This window comes from Pongo abelii, chromosome 17 (assembly GCF_028885655.2).
Source record: "Pongo abelii isolate AG06213 chromosome 17, NHGRI_mPonAbe1-v2.0_pri, whole genome shotgun sequence".
In the NCBI taxonomy this organism is placed as follows: Eukaryota; Metazoa; Chordata; class Mammalia; order Primates; family Hominidae; genus Pongo; species Pongo abelii.
In genome coordinates, this window is record NC_072002.2 from 19,967,131 (window position 1) to 19,972,417 (window position 5,287).

Genomic DNA, 5,287 nt, shown 5'->3' on the forward strand with positions numbered 1-5,287 from the left:
ATGTAAAGGAGACACACTTGATATAAATAACTATAGCTTTTATTTTACATGTTAAGAATGTTGACTTAAATATAATAATGTAAAACTTGACAGGTAATACAATTTAGAAATAGTAATAGTTAACACTTTTTACTATTTAGGACCTACTATGTGGCAGGTACTGTGTGAAGCATTTTACATTCCTTTTCTTATTTAAAATTCCTCCAAACCATACATGGTAGGAACTATGATTATCTCAACTATACAAAGAAATAATAACTTAAAGAGGGTAAGTAAGTTCCTTATTTAATGTAGACATTTAAGGGCAAAGCCAGGATTTAAACTTGGTTCTGCCTGGCACCAGAGTGTTTGGACTATCTTCCTTCAGGCATGGGTACACTCATGGCAAACATGATTCATTTATTAAAATAACATTATAGAAGTCCGGTAAAAGGGTGGCTCCAGAGCAAATGGAAAAGAGGAAAAGACATAAAATAAATTACTAAATTGGATACAAGAGGAGATAAGAGGATCTGAGAATAACTTCAAGTGTTTAAACATGAGATAAAAGGAGAGCAGTAGTACCACTAGTGGAAATAGTAAAAACTAGAGAATAAACTTGTTTCCAGTAATAAAATGTTTTGGCTTGACAATGGTAAAACAGTATGGGCTTATTTTAGACCAAAGTCCAAGTTTTATAATTGTATCCCTTGAGTCTGGCAATTCCCAACATAAAGTTATTAAGGATGAGGTGTTTCTAGGGGACGGCTTGACCACAGTGCCTATCTTCTCTTCTTCCTGAGATCAGCATACACAACAATAACTGAACACACTATTTGTTGAACTAGCTCAACTAGTATTGAGACATTAGTATCCTGGATCAAGGATATTCAGTTTCAATCATACAGAATTTCCCTGACTAATGAGATTACTTCTCTTTAGTTATTCCTGTTGATTATCAATCCTCCTTCATGTAAACCAAAGTCCCCATCAAGTTTCAAATGCCTTGTTTTTAAATATGAACCAAAAAAAAAACAACCCAAGAAGCTACAAGCACAAGAAAATTAGCAGTATAAATGCAAAAGAAAAAATAAGTATAAAATAGGAAGGAAGGAAAAGAGGAAGGAAGGAGGGAAGAAGGAAGAGAAGAAGGAAGGAAGGAAGACCAGAGAAAGTTGAGAGTTAAAAGAATAGAAAATAACTTAAAATAATAAAATAAAATATTGATTACTGTTCTCAGAAACAGTCCTGAAGATATTTAATTTATAAAACCAGTGTTGTGGCCCTTAGAAATCGTTACTTCTAATGTCTTTTGTTGATAGTGTTCATAGAAAAGTATTTGGGTGAATGATTGTTGCTTTTAAGGGCTGTTGCTTGAAAATTGCAATTGTAATTGTCAGCACTTTTATGGAAAATATCATTGAATGACTATATCTGTGACACAAAAGTGAAGGGAATAGTTTTAATTTGAAGCATTTTCTTTATCTATCTAGCAGATATTAGATAGCAGATATTAGATATTTACATATCTAGCAGAATTCACAGCCCTTCAAATAAGGTTTGCAATTACAGGAAACTTATCTTTATAAGCCCCTTGAGAAGCCCTGGATTGGATTCCGTGATTCCAGCAGGTATCTCTTACAGGCATCACCTCTTACAGAACTCACCAAAGCTCTTGCTAGGTAATCCGTAGAAGTATAATAAGTTTTAAATAATATCCTCACAAAGCCATCAGAGTTCACTGGAAGTCACTATTACGGGCAACTAATCTACAAAGTACATTTTCTTACATCCTCCAAATTTTGCAGCTGTGCTACAAAAATCTAGGTATGGAATTATGAAATGTGCATTAAAATTACAGCTGTTTACCATTTTATTTTAAATAAATATTTTAAATATTTTAATTACCATTCTGAGTTGTGGTTTCTATGTAAACCATGAATACAGTAATACCCTTATAGCATAAATTGCTAAAAGAATAAATAAATTAAAATTTTTTAAAGTGCTTGATAAATAGCATATAGAAACTGTAGTATATTGAAGATAATTTATTACATGGGCATTAACTAAAATTTCCATATTAAATCAAGATCATTACACATTATCATAAAAATTGAATATATCTACTATTTTATCCACCCTAAACAGGTCTAGCTTTATTTTTAAAAAATCTATGTGCACCCCAAACCCTCTTTCTTCTATTAGAAAGATAGATAGACATTAGTTTTGAGCAGATAACCCCTACTATAACAAAAACAAATACACACCATGAAACATATGGTCTTAATGATGAAATACGAGGTTTCAACAATATAAAAACCCAAGATTAATCTCCAATTCTGTCATATTTGGAGGATAATGACTTTATCTCTTTAAATGTAAGACACAGACATTTGAAGTGACGACTTGTAAGATCTACAACACTTTGGAACTTAAGCTCTAAATATTTGTAAAAATCATCCAACCTGGCCATAACTGTGAATAAAATTGGCCCAAAACATATATTTTATTTTTTTCTAGATTTCTCTTTATAATATCTATACATATTTTCAGAATTCTAAATTTAGCTTTTGAGCAAAATTATAGTATCTCTCAATTAATCATGTCGAGAAAATATTTATGATCTTCATAAAACTTTCCTTGCCTTATAAACTCCATGATACTACAGAAAATTCACCAATACAATTACAGCCAATTTTTTGTTGAATATTCTTGGCAAAGTTCCTCAAAATGTTAAACATGAGAGTTAGTTTATGACCCAACAATTTCACTCCTATATAGCCTAAAGAAGTAAAGATATATATTCACACAGAAACTTGTACATAGGTTATAGCAGCATTATTCATAATAGCCAAAAAGTAGAAACTGTACAAGTATGCATGGACTGATGTATAGTTAAACAACATGGTATATCTACAATGGAATATCACTTTGCAATAAAAAGGAATGAAGTAGAGACACATGCTACAACATCATGAACCTCGGAAACATTAGGCTAAGTGAAAGACGCTGGTCACAAAAGACCACATATTGTATGATTCCATTCATATGAAATGTCCTGACTAGACAAACCTAGAGAGACAGAAAGCAGATTAGCAGTTATCTAAGGCTGGGGGTGAAAGTGTGTGTGAGGAGGTAGGACGGATGGGGAGTGACTGCTAATGGGCATGACAATTTGGCAGTAACTACCCAAATTTTCAAGGAACATATTTTTTTGACTCAGAAATCCACTCTCAGAGTCCTATCCCGAAGAAAGAATACAATTAAACTTGTAATAAAAAGTTGTTTATTACAGTATTATTTGCAACAGTGAAAAAATGTATTAATTCTGTGGACTATTATGCAGAATTTGCAAATTACAACAATATGTACAGGGTTTGAAAGAGTGCTAATGCATTTATAGATAGACTAGACAAAGATAAGCATGCCTTTTATATGATAACTTGTATATGACATATAACATATGAAGATGTGCCTTTATGTTAACATATATAACATATATCCTATATGCAACATATGTATGCCATATAATTATACATGTAATATTATTTTATTAACGTTAAAACAAAAATAATTATCGAATGTAAGTACATGGATATGCACATCAGGGCATAGGCAGAGACTGAAAGAGGCCTAGTCAATTATCAAAGTGCAGTTGTTGCTGGGACTGAAGTGGTATTAGGAGGTAAGAAAGAGGGCCTGTGAGCATTCTACTCCATATGCTTTATATCATTTGAATCTTAGGAAATAGTAATATATTCCTATACTACTTATGCCATTGGAAAGGGAGATTTATGTTTTAAGTAACTATAAATTTGCCTATTCTGAAGAATTTTTTTTTTTAAGTAAATAGATGGTCCCAATATGCTCAAGAATCCAAGCAAGGAGACAAGCTGCCTGGTTTCTCTCAACAGATAACAGGTTCCACCAATATTGAGGAGAAAAGGGGAGGGGTATAGACTGAGGCTTGGCCGGACCATGGTCAGCCCCCTAGCTCTCAGAAGAACATGGGGGACAAGTCTACTAGGAAGAAAGGGGAAATGAGCTGAATCTCACCTTTATGATGTGAAATGACTGGTCAATTGGAAAACTATCGACTGCCATCATGACCATTTTTATTTTAAAGCTTTTGTAGGACACAGCACGTGATAGATGATACTATAAGCCATGGTCCTGGACAGCAAAGAAATGGCATTGTCACAGGGTCATGGAATGAGTCATGAAAGGACTAGTTAGAAAGCTGGAGGCAGGGGTAAGGGAACCAACAAGAGAAGGTGAAACACAGAGGAGTAGGAGGGTATGAAGCCTGACCATTTCAAGGCCTGAGGGGAAGCAGGGTAAGTGGTTGCTAGAACCTGTGAGAACTGCCCCATGAGTGAGGGGCCACCCTACAGGAGCCGTGGCTGTTGACGAAGTATCACTGCTGCTGTTAAACTGCTATCCAGCCACAGAAGCAACCTGAGTAGTACAGAACTTTTTCTCCTCCTGCACTCTATTGTCAATGTCCTCTTCTAGCCAAATGTAAGAGCAGGACGAAGAAGGGCTGAGAGGGAGTAATTAAATACCAAGGCTATTGCCTATTTTAATTACAAAGTAACTTGTGCCTTTAAAATTAACTGATATTTGGGACATCACTATGTTATTCTGATTGTGTCTTACTTTGCCATTGTCATGTAAATATCATGGGAAATAAAATGCAAAATGAGGTACACTTAACTACTCAAACATAATGGAAATGTGTTTAAAAGATGTAGGCAGAGTCTACAAAAACAAAAATTTTTCAGGGAGAATTCACATGTCTGCTCTAGCTCGTATAATTAGAAACCATAAAGTGATTCTCCTATCCTTGTCATAAGGCTGAAACAATTTTCAGCTGTCTCACTATTCCTTGTGATAAAGAAGATAATATGTAAGCCATAGTGTTACTTTGCAAAGGTCTTTTTTTTAATTTTTGTAGCAAGACATTGCCAGATTTGATATTCACATGATTCAAATGATCAGAATAAGCCAATTGGCACTCTTCAGGAATCCTAAATATCAGCTGGGATGATCCTATGTGGATATAATTTCCTTTGGATATGAGAAAAACAAAATTTTGAAAAACAATTCATTTTATTGACTAATCTAAAAAAAGACCCAACTCATTCTATTATAAATTCAATTATCATCCTATATGACTTTAAAAAGCACGTAAAACTTAATATTGAAGAATGAGAAACTCATCAAATCATCTCTCAACTCGAGTTTCCTTTGCAGATGGAATGAACGCCTCCAAGTAGAAGAAACAGCCATTTGAGAGTCATAGCAA